Below are 25,144 nucleotides of genomic sequence, written 5' to 3'. Positions count from 1 at the left end.
GAAAGGAGTAAGAAGGATTGATTTGAAGCAGTGGGAGAGCAGGCGTCCTTGAGCCATACAGTATCTCCATATGCTTATCTGAAATTCTCACCAATGAATCTGCATAAGTATTCTTATCCCTTTTATTTATTTTATTTATCCAATTTAATTCCATTTGACTCTATGATTCCAATCACTAACTGAGATCTACAAGGTGACCATATCTTGCTTCATACCAACAATCTCTGTGGGATCGACCCTTACTCGCGTAAGGTTTATTACTTGGACGACCCAGTACACTTGCTGGTTAGTTGAACGAAGTTGTGTCCACTCATGCCAATTTCTAAATTCCATAATTTTACAATGAATGCAAATCAAAGAATAGTGATCACAATTTCGTCCACCATCCACCATAAGCTGAGCCATGGCAATGCCATAATATATCTCTTATTTCACTCTCAGGGATACATCTCCTAATTATTCCATCAGAACATCTTTTGAACAGATAAGGTTCATCCCACAAGAACTTCCTTGCTTCATTGATTAGTTTCTTCACTTGTTGCTTAGTGAATTCTTGAGGTATCTTCCTCCCCACTTTGTAGTTTGCTATATCAGCGAACCATGGTGTTTGTTGGATCAGCAGAAGATGTTCATCTGGGAAGCTTTCATTCACAGGTTGTGAGGCCTTTTGAACTATTTCTTGTGGCAGCCTTAACAAATGATCAGCAACTCGGTTTTCAGTGCCTTTTCTGTCCCTTACCTCAATGTCAAATTCTTGTAGGAGTAGAATCCACCTGATAAGTCTTGGTTTAGCATCCTGTTTTGACATCAAATACTTGAGGGCAGCATGATCAGTATAAACCACAATTTTAGATCCTATCAAGTATGATCTAAACTTATCAAATGCATAGACTACAGCTAACAATTCCTTCTCTGTTGTAGTGTAATTTTTTTGAGCCTCATTCAATACTTTACTTGCATAATATATGACATGATGCAAGTTTCCCTTCTTTTGTCCAAGTACAGCACCAATTGCAATATCACTTGCATCACACATGAGTTCAAATGGTAAGTTCCAATCCGGGGGTGTGATAATTGGTGCTGTTGTGAGTTTATGTTTTAAAGTTTCAAATGCATGCTGGCAATTTTCATCAAAAACAAAAGGTTTATCAATCATTAACATGTTACTCAAAGGTTTGGCTATTTTAGAAAAATCTTTGATAAACCTTCTATAAAATCCTGCATGCCCCAAAAAACTTCTAACAGATTTCACATTAGTTGGTGGAGGGAGCTTTTCTATTACTTCCACTTTTGCCTTGTCAACCTCTATCCCTTTTCTTGAAACTTTATGACCAAGAACAATCCCCTCAGGCACCATGAAATGGCACTTCTCCCAGTTCAAAACCAGATTAGTTTCTTGGCACCGTTTCAAAACAAGAGTTAGATGGTTTAAGCAAGTATTGAAATTATCACCAAAAACAGAGAAGTCATCCATGAAAACCTCTAAAAATTTTTCAACCATATCTGAGAAAATGGAGAGCATACACCTTTGAAAGGTGGCTGGGGCGTTGCATAATCCGAATGGCATTCTTCTATAAGCAAAAACTCCAACTGGGCATGTGAATGAAGTCTTTTCTTGGTCCTTTGGATCTACTACTATCTGATTATACCCAGAATAGCCATCCAGGAAGCAATAATAAGCATGGCCAGCCAACCTTTCAAGCATTTGATCAATGAAAGGAAGTGGAAAGTGATCTTTGCGTGTGGCATCATTCAGCCTCCTATAGTCAATACACATCCTCCACCCCGTCACAGTTCTTGTGGGAATGAGTTCACTCCTCTTATTAATAATGACTGTCATCCCACCCTTCTTTGGTACCACTTGGACTGGGCTTATCCACGAGCTGTCGGAAATAGGATATATTATTCCTGCATTCCACAATTTCATTACTTCCTTCTGGACGACTTCCTTCATTGCAGGATTTAGTCTTCTCTAAGGTTGAATTACTGCTTTGGAATTGTCCTCCAAAAGAATTTTATGCATACATATTGTAGGGCTGATGCCTTTCAGATCATCAATGGTCCATCCTAGAGCATCCTTGTGAGCTTTGAGAACATCAAGAAGCTCTCCTTCTTCTTTCTTTGTCAAGGATGAATTAATGATCACTGGGAAACTCTCTGAAGTGCCAAGAAATGCATACTTGAGATGAGAAGGTAATGGCTTCAGTTCTTGCTTTTGTACTTCTTCTTTCTTGTTTGGTTCCACCTCTTTGTCTATGGAAATCTCAGCTGCGTGTTCCTCTATTGTTTCCTGCTTGTCTTTTTCTTGCTCATCCTGATTAGTATCTAACATTTCTTCCACCAGGCTCTCTATCATATCCACTCTCAAATGATCTTCCTACTCAGGAGGGTGTTGCATTGACTTAAAAACATTTATGATCATCTGCTCATTGTGTACTCTGAAAATCATTTCTCCTTTTTCCACATCTATGATGGCTCTTGCAGTTGCTAGAAATGGTCTTCCCAAGATGATTGAATTGTTTCCTTCCTCGTCAGTGTCTAGGATTACAAAGTCCGCAGGAAAGATAAATTCTCCAACCTTTACTAGCAAATTTTCTACAATTCCATTTGGTGTCTTGATTGATCTGTCAGCCATGACTAGTGACATCCTGGTGGGTTTGAGTTCTTTTATGGCCAGCTTCTTTATCATGGATAAGGGCATTAAGTTGATACTAGCTCCAAGATCACAGAGAGCTTTGTCCAAGGCTAGTTTGCCTATGGTGCATGACACTACAAAACTCCCTGGATCTTTAAGCTTTGGTGGAATTCCTTTTTGGAGCACGGCGCTACATTCCTCACTGAGCATTACCGTTTCCTTCTCATTCCAATCTCTCTTCTTATTGATGAGCTCCTTAAAAAACTTAGCATACAGAGGCATTTGCTCCAATGCCTCAGCTAAAGGTATGTTGATTTCTAGCTTCTTGAAAGTTTCAAGAAATTTGTGAGAATGTTGATCCTTTGTCTCTTTGTGGAATCTTTGGGGATATGGTAGTGGTGGTGTTAAGCTTTTCTCCCCTTGAAGTTTTCTTGGAATTGGTTCTTCCATGATTTGCTTTCCTTTCTTCAAATTTTGTGGTCTATCTTCTTTTTCTTGAGGTTGATTCTGAGGTTGATTGCTTGCAGTTGCATTTTCATCATTGGCTATCTCTTTTCCAACCTGTTTCTCGTCACTCTCTTTAGGCTTCTTAGTGGCTTCTTCATCTTTCAGCAGTATTTTTCCACTCCTCAACTGTATTGCCTTACATTCCTCTTTTGGATTAGGAATGGTGTCACTTGGTAGTGAGCTTGATGGTTTTTCAACAGAAATTTGTTTGGAGATTTGCCCAATCTGTCTCTCTAAGTTCTTCATGGACGCTTCTTGGTTCTTTGTTGTTATTTCTTGGTTCTTCATCATTTTCTCCATGAGCATCTCTAGATTGGTGATCCTCTGGGAATCTTGTGAGATTGGTTGGTTTTGGGGTGTTGATGGATGATGATAGGTGTTTTGATTTGTTGGGTGGTTATTGGGTGGATAATGGTTAGAGTTGGGATAAGTGTTTTGTGGTTTTCTGTATGTGTTTTGGTTAGTATTTGGCTGGTTGTTGTTTGTGTTTTTCCAATTGTTTTGTGTTGAGTTCCTTTGCCATGGCTGTTGGTTTTGATTGTGGTTGTCTCCCCATCTGAGGTTGGGATGGTTCTTCCAAGATGGATTGTAAGTATCACCATAGACTTCATTTGTTCCAGGATTTTGGTTGTGCATGTACTGGACTTGCTCTTGCTGTTGCTCCTCTTGAGTTTCTTCACTTTGCACCCAAGTAGTTGGTGGTTGGCTTGTGGCACTCACTGATGCAACTTGCAAGCCATCAATCCTTTTGGCCATTTGCTCAAACTGTTGTTGAATCTGCTGCTGCATTATCTTGTTCTGAGCTATAATTGAATCCACTCCTTCCAACTACATTACTCCTCTTCTTTGTGATGGTTGGCGTTGTCTTTGATGAGCAAAGAAATATTGGTTATTGGCCACCATATCAATGAGGTTTTGAGCTTCCTCTGTAGTTTTCATGAGTTGTAAAGAGCCTCCAGCTGAATGATCAAGTGCTTCTTGAGCCTTAAGAGTGAGTCCTTCATAGAAGTTCTGCAACTTGTCCCACTCAGTGAACATCTCGGGTGGACATTTCCTCAATAATGCCTTATATCTTTCCCATGCTTCATATAAATTTTCAGCCTCCATTTGAGTGAACGTCTGCACCTCAGTCTTCAATCTTAGGATCCTTTGAGGGGGGTAAAATTTGGCAAGGAACTTGCTTACCAAGTCATTTTTTTGGAAAGGTCTCTAGCCATTGAGTGGCTTTGTCTCTGAGAGAAAATGGAAAGAGCAATAACTTGTAGCTGTCAGGAGGCACACCATTGGTTTTCACAGTGTCACAGATTCTCAAGAAGGTAGATAAATGTTGATTTGGGTCCTCTAATGGTCCTCCTCCAAAAGAACAGTTGTTTTGAACCAAAGTGATGAGTTGTGGCTTTAGTTCAAAATTGTTTGCATTGACATTAGGAGTAAGAATGCTACTTCCACAGTGTCTAGAATTTGCAAATGTATATGAAGCCAGGACTCTTCTTTGCTGTTGGTTATTGTTGGCCCCTCCTCCTGGTTGATTGAGATTTGATGGATCTCCTTCCATTTCTTGGAATTCCTCCTCAGATTCTTCCTCTCTAATAACGTTCTTCCCTCTTTCAGCTCTTCTTATTCTTCGAAGAGTTCTTTGGTCAATTTCAGAGAGGACAGGGGAAGATCTTCCTGTACCTGACATACAAACACACAACAATAAACACACAGATCCAGAAAACCAATGAAACTTCAATCTATAGCTAGAATGAAGTTTTAGTTAGTTTAAGCAAAAATTCAAACAGTTAGTGTGTTAGTCAAAATTAAAATAACAGAAAAGAAAAAGTGCTTGATCTAGATCTCCACTTCACTTAGTCATTGTCAATCTATTTCAATCCCCGGCAACGGCGCCAAAAACTTGATGTGCGGAAAACGATCCGACACAAAACTCACCGGCAAGTGTACCGGGTCGCATCAAGTAATAATAACTCACATGAGTGAGGTCGATCCCACAGGGATTGAAGGATTGAGCAATTTTAGTTTAGTGGTTGATTTAGTCAAGCGAATCAAGTATTGGTTGAGTGGTTTATCTTTAACAGAAGTTAAATTGCTTGGAATGTAAAGGGAGAGGGGAGAATTGCAGTAAATTGAAAGACAGGAAAGTAAAAGTGCTGGATCTTAAAGAACAAGAAATTAAATGACTGAAACTTAAAGTGCAAGAAATGTAAATTATAGTAACTTAAATTGCAAGAAATTTAAAGTGCTTGAATGGAAAAGGGAATTGAGGATTGGGAATTCAGAATTCCAGCAAGAGAAAGTAAATTGCAACAATTAATAAAGTAGAAGATAAATTGGAAGTAATTAACATTCAGACAGAAAATGAAATTAAACTGTAGTAAAGGTTCACAGAAGAACCAAAGAGGAAAAAGGGATCTCAGGACTCAAGAGACTAGAAAGCAAAGTCTAGATCTCAATTGCCTTCCCAGATCCAATCCCACAAAGCAATTGACAAGAAATTGAAGAAGAAGCAGTAAAGGAAATGTAAATGAATTCAATTATGCAGAAGAGAAATTAAAGAGCTCTTGAGTGGAGATTGAGACAGAATTTCCTCAATTCTTAACACCCAAGACTCAAACAAGAAAATTAGAAATGCTCGAGCAAGAACGAGGAAGAAGAGAGATCAATTCTCCTCCCCAATTCTCTGAAATCTCGGTCAAGTCTCTCAAAGAAAAGTTGCCAAAATTCAAAGCTCAAAGAAAGTGCAAAATTCAAAAGTCAAGTAAAAACTCCTAATTACATCAAACTAGCTCCTATTTATACACTTTCTATTCTTGGATCTTGAGATTTGGATGGGCTTTTGATTTGGTGAAGAAATGAATTTTATTGGATTTTTAATCCAATTTTAGCCCAAAAACAATAGCTTCCAGGAGGCTGCCCTGCCCTTATGGAGGGCAGGGCAGAAAATTGATGCGTGGTGCGTGCGTGGTGCGGGTGTGGTGGAGGCTTGGTGCGCAGGATGCTGCCCTGCCCTCGCGGAGGGCAGGGCAGAAAAATTTGGTGCGCCAGATTGGTGCCTTGGTGCGCTGCTGGTGCTGCCGAATGATGCTTTGGTGCGCCAGATTGGTGCGCTGGCCGTGCCACAACAAAATGCTACCCTGCCCTCGCGGAGGGCAGGGCAGTGTTTCCACCTTGAAGCCCCGTGTTCGAAACTTGGATGCTACACACGCTACCCATTTTCCTTGGCTTTCTTGGTACCAAAGTGAGGCTTAATTCCTTGCTTCCTCATGGTCCCGTGTTCAACTCTTGTGGCAAGCATTGGTAGGCATTTTCCTTTGATTTATTTTCCATGAAGGCCCGATACTGCCCTTGAGGAGGGCAGGGCAACATTTTGTTCTTCTTGATTCCAAGGCACAGATTTGTGCTCTGCCCTTGTAGTGGGCAGGGCAGAGTTGCCTTTCAAGCTTTGTTCCCTTATGCTGCCCTCTTAGAGGGCAGTGTGCCCTTGTGGAGGGCAATGCTTGCTTCCTCCATTATAAGCCACGCCTTTTTCTCCCTTGGCCACACTTTCTTAGGCCACGCTTTCTCTTTTATTCTTTTCTTCACCTACAATAAACCAAAACAACCACTCCAAGTATCACTAAATTCACAAGGCTTATAAATCACTTAAAATTCAATTAAAATTAGCTTAAACCTCATGATTTAACATTAATTTCATGGTGGTTGTTTGATTTAAAGAAGTTATGCATTTTCACTCCAAATCACTTACTTAGGATGTAAGAAAGTGCATAAAGACTAATAAAACAAGTGGAATTAGCTTGAAAAATGGGTATATGATGACTTGTCATCACTAGGTGTTGAAGCACCCCTAAGGACTTACTTGCTCAAGTCTCTCCCCCATACATACACACCACAGGCATATAGTTTATTTATTTTCTTTTCTTGAGACCTTGGTGTCCAGCACCTCTTTGGGTTACTAAGTGCTCTGTAGTGAAGGTTACTCTTGATAGTGGACTTTCAGCTGATAATCCCGAGTTAGTTAACCCAAGTTACCAAGTGATAAGGCACCCCTAAGAGCTTATTCATCCAAGTAGATCCCTCACACAGGAGCACCACAGACACTTGCCTTAAGATTAAAACCATTGGTGCCAAGCCTTATTGCTTACTCTTTTTCTTTTATTTTTTTCACTTTCATTGTTCTTTCCCTCTTTCTTATTAGGATCTTATTATTTAGCTAGTCTCATGGGGTGTGTCTCAAGCATAGTATGCATGACAGATAGTTGTCTTCCCACCCTTGTGGTTGAACCAACTTAGCTAACTTATGACCACACCACAAACTCATGAACTCATTCCATAGTATGAACTCTACTCTGGTCTTTTAAAAACACTCATTCTCCTTTCATTTGATTCAAAAGGGACAAGCATACAAGTAAGCAAAGTAAGGATGCATTAATGACATTCAGACTAGAAAACACAGCCTTAATCAATAAAAAGTTTAAAAGACAGATTTGACATGCTTATTCACAAGGAGCAAGCACACATACATACAAAGAAAATAGAAGACAATCATGCAAATTAAAGTGCTGGAAATAAGTAAGAGGAGAAAGGAACTTTACCACCTTGTATTTTATCTTCATTGTTGTTGCCCTTTTCCTCCTATTCTTTCCCTTCCCACACCAGACATAGAATGATTGCTTATACTCAAGCAACAATTAAAACAGTAGTGATGGGGTCCATGATGGATCATGAATGTCTTAGAATGAAGTGTGAGTATGCATGTGTTTCAGCAAGCAAGGTTAAGGATACAATAAAGACACAAGAGATACAAACAGAGACATTTTGATTGCATTAATAAGTGGTGTTGGCATGGTACTTACATGAAAGTTAAGTGGCAACACCAAACTTAGTGTGCCACTATCAATTTAGAATGTTGCAAGTACCCAGTGAAGATTGAAAATCAAATTGTTGCATAGCAACACCAAACTTAGAATGCAATCATATGCCAAATTATTGAAAGTAAGCTAAGCAAAGCAAGGAAATGTTACCTACGGTTGGGTTGCCTCCCAACAAGCTCTCTTTTAATGTCATTAGCTTGACATGTTGTTCATGAATTTCTTCCTCTTCTTCCAGTTTGTTAAGAGGAATGACCTCAAGAGGAAAGAGGAGCCAGTTAATGACCCTTGTTTTGAGTGCCTCTCCCCAGCAAGCATTCTTTTGTTGTTAGCTTGTGTAAACTTGCTTGTTGGGGTAGGGGTGGGATGGCTTTTGGTTGACCTTTTCTTCTTCATGGATATTGTCCTTCTTTTCTTGGTCACCATCCTCTTTTTAGTGCTCATGTTGATTGCTTCACCACCTTAATTTCAGTACTTGGGTGTTGTATAATGGTCGGAGCATCCTCTTCATCAAGAGCTTCTTGAATTGGTGGTTCAATGAACTCACCCTTTATGCAACTCTATGTTTCATTGGAGTGTGGGCTCCCTTGATTGACTTCCTCCCTTTCTTCTACATGATGTTGCATTGAGTCTTTTGGGAGTGAGTTTGCATGTTCTTTTGTCCCCACTAGTAACCTCTGTGGGTATGGAGCCTTAGGCTTATATATTCTCACAACCTCCTCTTCCTTCATATGAATCTCACTTGGTATGGGTGCCTCTTTTTCTTGTTCTTCTGATTCCTCCCTTGGGTTTGCCATGGTACCACTGAGAAAATTGTGGGTAGTGATTTCCTTTGATAGAAACCCAACTTGTGCCTCAAGCTTCTTAATGGCAACCCATCGGTTCTGCATAATGGTTTTTACTTCCTCTTGGAAGGTCCTTGTGTCCTTAGATTCTTCCAAGAGCATTGCCAGTAGGTTCTCTATCCTTGATAGCTTATCCTATAGGGGAGGGTGTGCAGCTGGGGTGAAATTTGGAGGTTGAGGGTGGCTACTTTGTGAATGGAATTTGTTGTTTTGTGGTTTTATGTTCTGAGAGTAGTATGACTTTTGTGGGTAATGATATGGGTCTTGTGGACTGTGAGAAGAGTTTTGTGTGTAATGGCATGAATTGTGTGAGTGGTGAGATGAATTATATGGATGTGGGAAGGAATTTTGTGTTGAGGCATATCCAAGTGGTGAGGGGTTTTGATGCGAAAAGCTAGGAGGTGAGGTTGAATAATTAAAGGATGATGGCTCTTGATGAATGGGATATGAATAAGTGAAATTTCTTTGGTTTTGATCTTCCCAGGCACAGCTTGAGTAGTGATTGATGAGCGGATAATTTATACGCTTTTTGGCATTGTTTTCATATAGTTTTTAGTAAGTTTGAGCTACTTTTAGGGATGTTTTCATTAGTTTTTATGTTAAATTCACATTTCTGGACTTTACTATGAGTTTGTGTGTTTTTCTGTGATTTCAGGTAAATTCTGACTGAAATTGAGGGATTTGAGCAAAACTCTGAAGAAGGCTGACAAAAGGACTGCTGATGCTGTTGGAATCTGACCTCCCTGCACTCGAAATGGATTTTCTGGAGCTACAGAACTCCAATTGGCGCGCTCTCAACGGCGTTGGAAAGTAGACATCCAGAGCTTTCCAGCAATATATAATAGTCCATACTTTATTCGAAGATTGACGACGTAACTTGGCGTTGAACGCCAAGTACACGCTGCTGTCTGGAGTTAAACGCCAGAAAAACGTCATGATCCGGAGTTGAACGCCCAAAACACGTCATAACTCAGAGTTCAACGCCAAGATATGCCTTAGCACGTGAATTCATCAAGCTCAGCCCAAGCACACACCAAGTGGGCCCCGGAAGTGGATTTATGCATCAATTACTTACTCATGTAAACCCTAGAAGCTAGTCTAGTATATATAGGACATTTATCTATTGTATTAGACATCTTTTGACCATCTTTTGACCACTTTAAGTCTTTCATTATTCGGTCACTTGATCATGGAGAGGGCTGGCCATTCGGCCATGCCTGAACCTTTTGCTTATGTATTTTCAACGGTGGAGTTTCTGCACACCATAGATTAAGGGTGTGGAGCTCTGCTGTACCTCAAGTATTAATGAATTTCTATCTTCTTTTATTCAATTCTCTTTTATTCTTATTCCAAGATATTCATTCGTACCCAAGAACATGATGAATGTGATGAGTCAGATTACCCTCATTATCATTCTCAATTATGAACGCGCGTGATTGACAACCACTTACGTTCTACATGCAACAGAGCTTGAATGCGTATCTCTTAGATTCCCCAACAGAATCTTCGTGGTATAAGTTAGATAGTTGGCGGCATTCATCTGGATCCGGAAAGTCCAACCTTGTCTGTGGTGTTCCGAGTAGGATCCTGGGAGTCCGGAAAGTCCAACCTTGTCTGTGGTGTTCCGATTAGGATTCCGATCATGAATGACCGTGACGTGCTTCAAACTTTAACCTGCTGGGCGTTGGTGACAGACGCAAAAGAGGGATTCTATTCCAGTAGGAGCGGGAACCAACCGGTGATTAGCCGTACTGTGACAGAGTGCGTTGCATAGTTTTCACTGCGAGGATGGGATGTAGCCATCAGCCATGGGTGATGCCTCCAGACTGGTTAGCTGTGCGAGTGACAGCCGCACAGGTTATTTCCCCGTGAGGAATGAAAGTAGCCACAGTTGATGGTGAACCCCTATACAAAGCTTGCCATGGAAAGGAGTAAGAAGGATTGAGTAGAAGGAGTAGGAGAGCAGGCGTCCAAGAGCTCTACAGCATCTCCATCTGCTTATCTGAAATCCTACCAATGAATCTGCATAAGTGTTCTATCCTTTTTATTATATTCTATTTTATTATTTCTATTTTCGAAAACCCATAAACTATTTTAAATCTGCCTAACTGAGATTTGCAAGGTGACCATAGCTTGCTTCATACCAACAATCTCTGTGGATTCGACCCTTACTCACGTAAGGTTATTACTTGGACGACCCAGTACACTTGCTGGTTAGTTGAACGAGATTGTGAAGAAAATAAACAATGCCCTCAGAGTATACATCTTTTATAAATACATACAAGTGATCACAATTTCGTCCACCAAGTTTTTGGCGCCGTTGCCGGGGATTGTTCGAGTATGGACAACTGACGGTTCATCTTGTTGCTCAGATTAGGTAATTTTCTTTTCAAAAATCTTTTTCAAAATTTTTCTTTTATTTTTCGTTTTTGTAAACTTTATTTTCGAAAAAAATTAATAAAAAAATACAAAAAAAAAATTAATTAGAAAATCATAAAAATCAAAAATATTTTATGTTTCTTGTTTGAATCTTGTGTTAAATTTTAAGTTTGGTGTCAATTGCATGCTTTCAAAATTTTTCTTGCATTTTTCGAAATCCCATGCATTCATAGTGTTCTTCATGATCTTCAAGTTGTTCTTGACAAGTCTTCTTGTTTGATCTTGATGATTTTTTGTTTTGTGTTGTTTGTTGTTTTTCATGTGCATTTTTGCATTCATATTTTCCATGCATTAAAAATTTCTAAGTTTGGTGTCTTGCATGTTTTCTTTGCATCAAAAATTTTTTCAAAATTATGTTCTTGATGTTCATCATGATCTTCAAAGTGTTCTTGGTGTTCATCTTGACATTCATAGCATTCTTGCATGCATCTTGTGTCTTGATCCAAAATTTTCATGTTTTGGGTCATTTTTTGTGTTTTTCATTCAAAATTTGATTTCAAAAACATCTTTTCCTTATTTCCCTCCAAAATTTCGAAATTTTGGGTTAACTTGGTCAAAAATTTTTAAAATTAGTTGTTTCTTACAAGTCAAGTCAAAAATTTCAATTTTAAAAAATCCAAAAGGAGAAGGACCAAAAGGACAAAGGAGAAGAAAATCCAAAAGGAGAGTGCAAAGCCATTGACTTAGTCAACATGGCCGAAAGCACAAAGGAGGAGAAGGACGAAAATCCTAGTGAGGAAGACCTCCTAGGACGTCCTTCAAGCAAGAAGGAGCTTCCTATTAAGGATCCTGAGGAATCTGAGGCTCACACAGAGACCATAGAGATTCCACTAAATCTCCTTCTGCCATTCATGAGCTCTGACTATTATTCATCCTCTGAAGAGGATGAAGATGTGACTAGTGAGCAAGTTGCTCAATATCTAGGAGCTATCATGAAACTGAATGCCAAGCTGTTTGGTAATGGGACTTGGGAAAGTGAACCTCCCTTGTTCATTAGTGATTTGGATACTTGGATTCAGGAAACTTTACCTCAAAAGAGACAAGATCCTGGCAAGTTCTTGATACCTTGCACCATTGGCACCATGAGCTTTGAAAAAGCTCTGTGTGATCTTGGGTCAGGGATAAACCTTATGCCACTCTCTGTAATGGAGAAGCTAAGAATCATTGAGGTACAACCTGCCTTGTTCTCATTACAATTGGCAGATAAATCCATAAGACAAGCTCATGGGATAGTAGAGGACGTGCTTATAAAAGTTGAAAACTTTTACATCCCTGCTGATTTCATAGTCCTAGATACTAGGAAGAAAGATGATGAATGCATCATCCTAGGAAGACCTTTCCTAGCCACAGCAGAAGCTGTGATAGATGTCAACAGAGGAGAGCTAGTCCTTCAATTAAATGGGGAATACCTTGTGTTTCAAGCACATGGCCATCCTTCTGTGACAAAAGAGAGTAAGCATGAAGAGCTTCTCTCAGTTCAGGGTCAAGAAGAGCCCACACAGTCAAACTCTAAGTTTGGTGTTGTGAAGCCACAACCAAACTCTAAGTTTGGTGTTCAAGCCCCATATCCAAACTCTAAGTTTGGTGTTGGGACTAGACAACATTGACTTGATTGCTCTGTGGCTCCATGAGAGCCACTGTCAAGCTATTGACATTAAAGAAGCGCTTGTTGGGAGGCAACCCAATTTTATTTATCTAATTTTATTTTATTTTGTTTCTTTGTTATTTTTGTGTTTAATTAGGTACATGATCATGAGGAGTCACGAAAAAAATCAAAAAAATTAAAAACAGAGTCAAAAACAGAAGAAAAAAATTTTCACCCTGGAGGACGCACGGGCCGGCGTTCAACGCCCAGAAGATGCATCTGGCGGGCGTTCAACGCCAGAACAGAGCATCTTCCTGGCGCTGAACGCCCAAAACAAGCTACATCCTGGCGTTTAACGCCAGGATGCGCACGCAGAGGACAATCTGGCGCTGAACGCCAGAAACAAGCTTGAAACTGGCGTTTAACGCCCAGATCAAGCATCACATGGGCGTTTAACGCCGAGAACATGCACCAATGGGCGTTTGAACGCCAGAATGGTGCATGAAGGCAATTTACACGCCTATAGGGTGAAGGAATGGTATTTCTTTTCACCTCAGGACCTGTGGACCCCACAGGATTCCCACCTCAGGATCTGTGGACCCCACAGGATCCCCACCTACCTTTTAATCCTATTCACACTCTCCTAATCCAAATCTCATTCTCAATGTCACCCTTCCCAAAAACCTTCACCAATCACATCAATTTCTCTTCCCAATTACCCCATGCACCATTCACATCAACCTCCTCTTCCCCATAAGCCCCACCTACCTCCATTACATTCAAATTCAATTTCCCACCCAAAATGGCCGAAACCTAACCCTCCCCCCTCCCTATAAATACCTCTCCTTTCTTCTTCATTTTCACACAACACTACCCATTCTCCTCTCATATAGCCGAACCCACTTCTCTCCCTCTCTTCCAAATTCTCTTCTTCTTCTTCTACTCTTCTTTTCTTTTTGCTCGAGGACGAGCAAATTTTAAGTTTGGTGTGGTAAAAAGCCTAGCTTTTTATTTTTCATTCACCATCAATGGCACCCAAGACCGGAGTTTCCTCAAGAAAAGGAAAAGGGAAGGCAAAAGCTTCCACTTCCGAGTCATGGGAAAAGGAGAGATTCATCTCCAAGAGCCACCAAGACCACTTCTATGATGTTGTGGCAAAGAAGAGGGTGATCCCTGAGATCCCCTTCAAGCTCAAAAAGAATGAGTATCCGGAAATCCGACATGAGATCCAAAGAAGAGGGTGGGAAGTCATCACCAACCCCATGCAACAAGTCGGATTATTGATGGTTCAAGAGTTCTATGCTAATGCATGGATCACAAGGAACCATGATCAAAGTATGAACCCGAATCCAAAGAACTATCTCACAATGGTTCGGGGGAAATACTTAGATTTCAGTCCGGAAAATGTGAGATTGGCGTTTCATCTACCCATGATGCAAGGTGATGAACGCCCCTACACAAGGAGGGTCAACTTCAACCAAAGGTTGGACCAAGTCCTAATGGACATTTGTGTGGAAGGCACCCAATGGAGAGTAGACTCCAAAGGCAAACCAGTCCAACTAAGAAGACTGGACCTCAAGCCTGTAGCTAGAGGATGGTTGGAGTTCATCCAAAGATCCATCATCCCTACAAGCAACCGATCTGAAATTACTGTGGATCGGGCCATCACGATTCATAGCATCATGATTGGAGAGGAAGTAGAGGTTCATGAAGTCATAGCCAATGAACTCTACAAAATAGCTGACAAGCCTTCATACATGGCACGGCTAGCCTTCCCCCACCTCATATGCCATCTATGTTATTCAGCCGGAGTTATCATAGATGGAGATGTCTCCATTGAAGAAGACAAGCCCATCACCAAGAAAAGGATGGAGCAAACAAGGGAAGTCCCTCACGGCCCCCAAGGAGAACATGAGGAAGTTCATCAACAAATGCCTCATGGAATGCACTTTCCTCCCAACAACTATTGGGAGCAACTCAGTACCTCCTTAGAAGACTTGAGCCAAAACGTGGAACAACTAAGGGTGGAACACCATGAACACGCCCTCACTCTCCAAGAAATAAGAGAAGATCAAAGAGCTATGAGAGAGGAGCAACAAAGGCAACGAAGGGACATAGAAGAGTTGAAGAACATCATTGGTCCTTCAAGAAGAAGACGCCACTAGAGGTGGATTCATTCCTTGTTCTTTATTTTCTTTCTGTTTTCGGTTTTTAAGTGTTATGTTTATCTATGTTTTTGTGTCTCTACTTCATGATCATTAGTGTGTAAACCATGCCTTAAAGCTATGAATAAAATCCATTAGTCTTTCACCTCTCTTAAAAGAAGAATGTTTTAATTCAAAAGAACAAGAAGTACATAATTTTCGAAATTATTAGTGAATTTAATTTAATTATATTGATGTGGTGGCAATAATTTTTGTTTTCTGAATGAATGAATGAACAGTGCATATTTTTGATCTTGTTGTCTATGAGTGTTAAAATTGTTGGCTCTTGAAAGAATGATGAACAAAGAGAAATGTTATTGATGAACTGAAAAATTCATGAATTGATTCTTGAAGCAAGAAAAAGCAGTGAAAAAAAAAAAGTGGCGAAAAAAAATAGAAAGAAAAAGCAAGCAGAAAAAGCCAATAGCCCTTAAAACCAAAAGGCAAGGGTAGCAAGGATCCAAGGCTTTGAGCATCAATGGATAGGAGGGCCCAAGGAAATAAAATCCAGGCCTAAGCGGCTAAATCAAGCTGTCCCTAACCATGTGCTTGTGTCATGAAGGTCCAAGTGAAAAGCTTGAGACTGAGTGGTTAAAGTCGTGATCCAAAGCAAAAGAGTGTGCTTAAGAGCTCTGGACACCACTAACTGGGGACTTTAGCAAAGTTGAGTCACAATCTGAAAAGGTTCACCCAGTTATGTGTCTGTGGCATTTGTGTATCCGGTGGTAATACTGGAAAACAAAGTGCTTAGGGCCACGGCCAAGACTCATAAGTAGCTGTGTTCAAGAATCAACATGCTTAACTAGGAAAGTCAATAACACTATCTGAAATTCTAAGTTCCTAGAGAAGCCAATCACTCTAAACTTCAAAGGAAAAAGTGAGATGCCAAAACTGTTCAGAAGCAAAAAGCTACAAGTCCCGCTCATCTAATTAAATTAATATTCATTGATATTTTGGACTTTATAGTATATTCTCTTCTTTTTATCCTATTTGATTTTCAGTTGCTTGGGGACAAGCAACAATTTAAGTTTGGTGTTGTGATGAGCGGATAATTTATACGCTTTTTGGCATTGTTTTCATATAGTTTTTAGTAAGTTTGAGCTACTTTTAGGGATGTTTTCATTAGTTTTTATGTTAAATTCACATTTCTGGACTTTACTATGAGTTTGTGTGTTTTTCTGTGATTTCAGGTAAATTCTGACTGAAATTGAGGGATTTGAGCAAAACTCTGAAGAAGGCTGACAAAAGGACTGCTGATGCTGTTGGAATCTGACCTCCCTGCACTCGAAATGGATTTTCTGGAGCTACAGAACTCCAATTGGCGCGCTCTCAACGGCGTTGGAAAGTAGACATTCAGAGCTTTCCAGCAATATATAATAGTCCATACTTTATTCGAAGATTGACGACGTAACTTGGCGTTGAACGCCAAGTACACGCTGCTGTCTGGAGTTAAACGCCAGAAAAACGTCATGATCCGGAGTTGAACGCCCAAAACACGTCATAACTCAGAGTTCAACGCCAAGATATGCCTTAGCACGTGAATTCATCAAGCTCAGCCCAAGCACACACCAAGTGGGCCCCGGAAGTGGATTTATGCATCAATTACTTACTCATGTAAACCCTAGAAGCTAGTCTAGTATATATAGGACATTTATCTATTGTATTAGACATCTTTTGACCATCTTTTGACCACTTTAAGTCTTTCATTATTCGGTCACTTGATCATGGAGAGGGCTGGCCATTCGGCCATGCCTGAACCTTTTGCTTATGTATTTTCAACGGTGGAGTTTCTGCACACCATAGATTAAGGGTGTGGAGCTCTGCTGTACCTCAAGTATTAATGAATTTCTATCTTCTTTTATTCAATTCTCTTTTATTCTTATTCCAAGATATTCATTCGTACCCAAGAACATGATGAATGTGATGAGTCAGATTACCCTCATTATCATTCTCAATTATGAACGCGCGTGATTGACAACCACTTACGTTCTACATGCAACAGAGCTTGAATGCGTATCTCTTAGATTCCCCAACAGAATCTTCGTGGTATAAGTTAGATAGTTGGCGGCATTCATCTGGATCCGGAAAGTCCAACCTTGTCTGTGGTGTTCCGAGTAGGATCCTGGGAGTCCGGAAAGTCCAACCTTGTCTGTGGTGTTCCGATTAGGATTCCGATCATGAATGACCGTGACGTGCTTCAAACTTTAACCTGCTGGGCGTTGGTGACAGACGCAAAAGAGGGATTCTATTCCAGTAGGAGCGGGAACCAACCGGTGATTAGCCGTACTGTGACAGAGTGCGTTGCATAGTTTTCACTGCGAGGATGGGATGTAGCCATCAGCCATGGGTGATGCCTCCAGACTGGTTAGCTGTGCGAGTGACAGCCGCACAGGTTATTTCCCCGTGAGGAATGAAAGTAGCCACAGTTGATGGTGAACCCCTATACAAAGCTTGCCATGGAAAGGAGTAAGAAGGATTGAGTAGAAGGAGTAGGAGAGCAGGCGTCCAAGAGCTCTACAGCATCTCCATCCGCTTATCTGAAATCCTACCAATGAATCTGCATAAGTGTTCTATCCTTTTTATTATATTCTATTTTATTATTTCTATTTTCGAAAACCCATAAACTATTTTAAATCTGCCTAACTGAGATTTGCAAGGTGACCAGAGCTTGCTTCATACCAACAATCTCTGTGGATTCGACCCTTACTCACGTAAGGTTATTACTTGGACGACCCAGTACACTTGCTGGTTAGTTGAACGAGATTGTGAAGAAAATAAACAATGCCCTCAGAGTATACATCTTTTATAAATACATACAAGTGATCACAATTTCGTCCACCAGTGATCAAAGTCATCAGAATATGGACTATTTTGTGACCCTGGGAAGCAACCCATTTCATGTTCTTGATACTCCCATCCACCATGAGCATAGCAAAGTGAATCATTTTGTGGTAGTGGAGAGTTTCCCCTGAAATTTGATTGACCAATGGATGATCTATACTCCATTTTTCTACAAAATATTCTATATCAACAACGATCACCAAGATAAAGGAGATTTGGAATTCCCCTTGTCACAGATGAGGAAATTCCCAGTGAGGCAATATCACAAACAGTTGGTTAGCAAAAGAAAATAAAGAAACAAAAGAAAGACAAAAATAAAAGAAAAGTGTCTAATCTAGTAAGTCAATCAACCGGCAGTTTGTTAATCACAGTTAATCCCCGGCAACGGTGCCATAAACTTGATCGGGGGAAAATTTGTCTCTCAACAAATCTCCATTCGGCAAGTGTACCGATTTGTCGTCAAGTAAAACCCACAATAGAGTGGGGTCAAATCCCACAGAGATTAACGGATTAAGCAATCAATGGTTAATTGATTATCCTAGTTAGACGATTCAGATTTGGATGATGAGCAGCAGGAATTTTAAATTTACAGAAAAGTAAAGAAAGCAATAGAGTGCAGAGAAGTAAAATGGCAAGAAAAGTAAATGTAAGAACTAAAAATAAGATGAACATTGGGATCAAGAGATATTGCAATCCTCCGGATCAAGTTCATTCTCATCTCTTCCTCAATCATTCATTGATCTCCTTGGCAATCTTAAGTGATCGAATTACAATTACTTGTAATTCAATCTCTCAAATCTTGATCAATAGCCAATTCCTTGGTCAATTGCTCATGAGAAGAGATGAAGCATGGCCACTGATTATACCACATGCATTTCCCAAATCAAGTGTTGGAAGGATTATAGTCACATATCCATCCACACCCAATTTGGTCCAGCGTGAGAAAGCATTTCTAGCATGATCTCTTCATTCCTTTTTCAAGGTTCAGAAGAGATCCAAGTATGAATAGTTTCTTTTCCAAGATAACTACCCAATTGGATGAAGATCGAAAGCTCTCTAGTAAAATCAAGAGAAAAGAAAGAAGAAGAAGAAGAACTACACTTAATCCATTAAATCACAATAGAGCTCTCTAACCCAATGAAAAGAGTTAGTTGGTCATTGCTCTAACAAAATAGAAAAGAAAGAAAGTGCATAAAAGTAGAGATGAAGATTAAAACTGAAATTGAAACTTCAAAATTCATAAAATGAAAAGTACAAGAAAAGAAAGAAAAGTGTGTGAGGGGAGGGAGTCCGAAGACCCCTCCATTCCAGGATGCTTTCAATGTAAAGAATAATGCCTTTATATAGGCTCTCCTAAATTACAAAATGAAATTAAAAGCAAATTACAATTAAATGAAAATTCCTATTCTAGATGCTTCTTGTGGTCTTGATTGGTTGACAATTGTGGGCTTGCTTGCTTGGGCTTTGAAGTGGACTTGAGAGAGAAGTGAGTCAAGTTGAGGTCCAGGTGTTAAAGTTAGTGCTAAAGTTAGCCACTCTAACGCTACAAGTGTGGCGTTAGTGCTAAAGTTATTGTGGCTAACGTTGCACTTGCTGCCCAGTTGGTGTTTTTGGGGCTTAAAAGATGCCTCTTGTTTGTGCTCCAATTTCATGCCCACTATAGAGTATTATACATCATTGGAAAGCTCTGAATGTCAGATTTCTAACGCAACTGGAATCACCTCAATTGAACCTCTATAGCTCATGTTATGCTCCTTTGAAGTGGACATGGTCGCTGGCATATATGCCAACGTTACTGGAAATGTTGATTGCCAATAACGCTAGCGATCAGGGCTTCATTATTGCCAGTTTCTGAAGCTCAAACTTAGTGTCCACCCCATACTATTATATATTTTTGGAAAGCCCTGGATGTCTACTTTCCAATGTTTTTGGAATCGCATCATTTGAAGCTCTACAACTCGAGTTACACTTCTTGGAAGGTGAAGAGGTCAGTTGACCTTAATACAGGTTGATACCATGTTCATCATTGCACTTTCGAGGCAGGTTTTCTCCCTCAAATTTAGTGTCAACCATGTAGTGCCATATATGCTTGGAAAGCTCTGGAATCATACTTTCCAATACCACTGGAATCATCTCATTTGGAGTTTTGTGGCTCAAGTTATGCGTGTTTGAAGAAGGCATGATCAGGCTGTCTGGTACCACGTTAACTTCCATATTAACTAAGTTAACGTGGGAGTTAACATGGTTCATGGTGGCAAGTGTGGCTCCTTCCAACGTTAGTGACAATGTTGGGTGTCACTAACGTTGGCGAGCACCTTCTTTTTTCACACGTTAGCCTCCACGTTAACTAAGTTAACGTGGAAGTTAACGTGGCTCCTTGGGGGGTTGTGTGGTTGCTTCCAACGTTAGTGACAATGTTGGGTGTCACTAACGTTGTCGACCACTTTGTTCCTTCATGTTAGCTTCCACGTTAACTAGGTTAACGTGGGAGTTAACGTGGCTTAATGTGCTTAGGCCAACGTTAGTGACAATGTTGAGTGTCACTAACGTTGGCTTCCCCCCTTCCTTCTTAACGTTAGAGGCCACGTTAACTAGGTTAACGTGGACTCTAACGTGGCCACTCATGAGCTTGGTCCAACGTTAGTGATAATGTTAAGTATCACTAACGTTGGCTCCATTTCTGATGAGCGGATAATTTGTATGCTTTTTGGCATTGTTTTTAGTATGTTTTTAATATCTTTTAGTTAGTTTTTAGTATATTTTTATTAGTTTTTAGCTAAAATTCACTTTTCTGGACTTTACTATGAGTTTGTGTGTTTTTCTGTGATTTCAGGTATTTTCTGGCTGAAATTGAGGGACCTGAGCAAAAATCTGATTCTGAGACCAAAAAGGACTGCAGATGCTGTTGGATTCTGACCTCCCTGCACTCGAAGTGGATTTTCTGGAGCTACAGAAGCCCAATTGGCGCGCTCTCAACGGCGTTGGAAAGTAGACATCCTGGGCTTTCCAACAATATATGATAGTCCATACTTTGCCCAAGATTTGATGGCCCAAACCGGCATTCAAAGTCGCCTCAAGAAATCCCAGCGTTAAACGCTGGAACTGGCACCCAAATGGGAGTTAAACGCCCAAACTGGCACTAAAGCTGGCGTTTAACTCAAAGAGGAGTCTCTGCACGAAATTTGCTTCATTGCTCAGCCCAAGCACACACCAAGTGGGCCCGAAAGAGGATTTTTATGTCATTTACTCATTTCTGTACACCTTAGGCTACTAGTTCTTATAAGTAGGACCTTTTACTATTGTATAAGAAGACTTTGGTAGTTATCTTCATTTTGTATGCTATCTTAGATCATTGGGAGGCTGGCCATTCGGCCATGCCTAGACCTCATGCTTATGTATTTTCAACGGTGGAGTTTCTACACACCATAGATTAAGGTGTGGAGCTCTGCTGTACCTCGAGTATTAATGCAATTACTATTGTTCTTCCATTCAATTCCGCTTGTTCTTTGTCCAAGATATCACTTGTTCTTCAACTTGATGAATGTGATGATCCGTGACACTCATCATCATTCTCACCCATGAACAAGGTGACTGACAACCACCCTTGTTCTACAAGCGATCAAGGCCCTAGTGAATATCTCTTGGATTCCTGATTGCACGATGCATGGTTGATCGCCTGACAACCGAGTGCTCGTCTGACAAACGAGCCAACCATTCCGTGAGATCAGAGTCTTCGTGGTATAGGCGAGAACTGATGGCGGCATTCAAGAGAATCCGGAAGGTCTAACCTTGTCTGTGGTATTCTGAGTAGGATTCAATGACTGAATGACTGTGACGTGCTTCAAACTCCTGAGGGCGGGGCGTTAGTGACAGACGCAAAAGAATCACTGGATTCTATTCCGGCTTGATTGAGAACCGACAGATGAATTCCGCTATGCTGGGACAGAGCATATGCAATCGCTTTCACTGAGAGGATGGGAGGTAGCCACTGACAACGGTGAAACCCTTGCTTAAGCTTGCCATGGAAAGGAGTAAGAAGGATTGGATGAAGACAGTAGAAAAGTAGAGAGACGGAAGGGAAGGCATCTTCATGCGCTTATCTGAAGTTCCTACCAATGAATTACATAAGTATCACTATCTTTATCTTTTATGTTATTTTCGTTCATCACCATTACTATTTGAGTTTGCCTGACTAAGATTTACAAGATGACCATAGCTTGCTTCAATACTAACAATCTCCGTGGGATCGACCCTTACTCACGTAAGGTTTATTACTTGGACGACCCAGTGCACTTGCTGGTTAGTTGTGCGAAGTTGTGTAATGCCATGGTATTGAGCTACCACGTTTTTGGAGCCATTACCGGGGATTATGAGAGTTGTGAAAAAGTATTGTTCACAATTTCGCGCACCAAGTTTTTGGCGCCGTTGCCGGGGATTGTTCTAGTTTTGAGCAAGCTTTTGGTAACATCAGTGCCAAGATCCGGCAACAACATCAAGTTTTTGGTGTTATTGCCCGGGATTGTTCAAGGTTGGACAACTGACGGTTCATCTTGTTGCTTAGATTAGGTATTTATTTTTTTCGAAATTCTTGAAGATGAATTCTAGAGTTTCATGATGATTTGTTGAAGTCTGGCTGGCTGAGAAGCCATGTCTAATTTCATTGGACCTAGGTTTCAACTTATCACCACAAAAGCTTGTTGATTTTTATCAATCTTGCTTTTGGACCAATGATCTGCTAAGGCTTGGCTGGCCTCTGGCCATGTCTAGTGTTTTGGACCGAAGCTTTCTTTGAAAGCTTCGCTGGCTGTGAAGCCATGTCTAATTCCTGGACCGGAGTCTTAGACTAGCATTGCACTGATTCCTGGAATTCTCATTAAGAATTTTGATATCTTTTTCCACTTAATTTTCGAAAAACACAAAAAAAAATTACAAAATCATAAAATCAAAAAAATATTTCTTGTTTGAGTCTAGTGTCTCATCCTAAGTTTGGTGTCAATTGCATGCATTCATATGTCTTAGTGATCTTCAAGATGTTCTTGATGATTTACTTGCTCTGATCTTTGAAATTCTATTGACTTGAGTGTTTTGTGTGTCTCATATGCATTTTCATTTTGTTAGTGTCAGTAGTATACAAACTGCTAAGTTTGGTGTCTTGCATGCATTGTTATCTGATTCTTGTTGCATTTTGGTTTGTCCTTATTATTAAAAATCCAAAAATATTTTTAATTTGTGTCTTTTCAAGTCAATAATACAGAGAATTGAAGATTCAGAACATACAGCAGAGGAATTGCACAGAAAAAGCTGGGCATTCAAAACGCCCAGTGAAGAAGGACAGACTGGCGTTTAAACGCCAGCCAGGGTACCTGGTTGGGCGTTTAACGCCCAAAAGGGTAGCATTTTGGGCGTTAAACGCCAGAATGGATACCATTCTGGGCGTTTAACGCCAGGATGGCTAGAAGGGAAGATTCTATTTTCAAATCAAATTTTTTTATTAGTTTTCAAAATCTTTTCAAAATCAAATCTTTTTCAAATCAATTTTTCAATCAAATCTTTTTCAAAACCAATTTCTTTCCATTTTTAAAGATACTTACTATCAATTAATGATTTGATTCAACATTTCAAGTATGTTACCTTTTCTGTTGAGAAAGGTTTAATGTTTGAATCATATCTTTTCTTGTTAGTCAAGTTTCTAATTTTCAAACCAAATCTTTTTAAAATGTTTTTCAAATCATATCTTCTTAATCACATTTTTTTTAAATCAATCATATCTTCTTAACCACATCTTTTTCAAAATAGTTTTCAATCAAATCCTTTTGATTTCTAATTTCAAAATCTTTTTCAAAATTCACTTGATTTCTTTTTCATTTTCATTTTTTCGAAAATTAAGTAATGTTTTTCAAAAATGTTTTCAAAATTTTTCACTTAATTTTCGAAAATGACTTCCCTCCTTCTCACATCCTTATATTTATGGACTAACACTATCCCTTAATGCAAAATTCGAACTCCATCTCCTTTGTTAAGTTCGAATTTTCCACTTCTGTCTTCTACTCTTCTTTTCCTCTGACACCTTAAGGAATCTCTATACTGTGACATAGAGGATTCCACATTTTCTTGTTCCCTTATCTTTCTTATGAGCAGGAGCAAAGACAAAGGCATTCTTGTTGAGGCTGATCCTGAACCTAAAAGGACCTTGAAGAGAAAGCTAAGAGAAGCCAAAGCACAACTCTCTTTAGAGCACCTGAACGAACTCTTCAAGGAGGAAGAACAAATGGCAGCCGAAAACAACAACAATGCCAACAATGCAAGGAAGGTGCTTGGTGACTTTACTGCACCTACTCCCGATTTCTATGGGAGAAGCATCTCTATCCCTGCCATTGGAGCAAACAACTTTGAGCTTAAGCCTCAATTAGTTTCTCTAATGCAACAGAATTGCAAGTTCCATGGACTTTCACTGGAAGATCCTCATCAGTTTTTAGCTGAGTTCTTGCAAATCTGTGACACTGTCAAGACTAATGGGGTTGACCCTGAGGTCTACAGACTTATGCTATTCCCTTTTGCTGTAAGAGACAGAGCTAGAACATGGTTGGACTCTCAACCTAAAGAAAGCCTGGACTCTTGGGAAAAGCTAGTCAATGCCTTCTTGGCAAAGTTCTTTCCACCTCAAAAATTGAGTAAGCTTAGAGTGGAAGTCCAAACCTTCAGACAGAAGGAAGGAGAATCCCTCTATGAAGCTTGGGAAAGATACAAACAATTGATCAGAAAGTGTCCCACTGATATGCTTTCTGAATGGAGCATCATAGGTATTTTCTATGATGGTCTCTCTGAACTGTCCAAGATGTCTTTGGATAGCTCTTCTGGAGGATCTCTTCATCTGAAGAAGACGCCTACTGAAGCTCAAGAACTGATTGAAATGGTTGCAAATAACCAATTCATGTACACTTCTGAAAGAAATCCTGTGAACAATGGGACTAGTCAGAAGAAAGGAGTTCTTGAGATTGATACTCTGAATGCCATATTGGCTCAGAACAAAATATTGACTCAACAAGTCAATATGATTTCTCAAAGTCTGTCTGAAATGCAAAATGCACCAAGCAGTACTAAGGAAGCTTCATATGAGGAAGAAGCTTATGATCCTGAGAACCCTTCAATAGAAGAGGTGAATTACATGGGAGAACCCTATGGAAACACCTATAATCCTTCATGGAGGAATCATCCAAATC

At 40.0% G+C, this 25,144-nt stretch overlaps 1 non-coding gene across 1 annotated transcript; it reads right to left on the bottom strand.

Annotated features, from left to right (window-relative positions):
• Positions 1-24,597: 24,597 nt before the first annotated feature.
• On the bottom strand, positions 24,598-24,705 carry LOC112700570 (small nucleolar RNA R71). Its single transcript, XR_003153476.1, has one exon. It is a non-coding gene; the product is annotated as a small nucleolar RNA R71 (small nucleolar RNA).
• Positions 24,706-25,144: the final 439 nt, after the last annotated feature.

This window comes from Arachis hypogaea, chromosome 6 (assembly GCF_003086295.3).
Source record: "Arachis hypogaea cultivar Tifrunner chromosome 6, arahy.Tifrunner.gnm2.J5K5, whole genome shotgun sequence".
NCBI classification, from domain to species: Eukaryota; Viridiplantae; Streptophyta; class Magnoliopsida; order Fabales; family Fabaceae; genus Arachis; species Arachis hypogaea.
The sequence above is the reverse complement of the archived record's forward strand: the minus strand, read 5'-3'. Positions and strand labels throughout refer to the sequence as shown.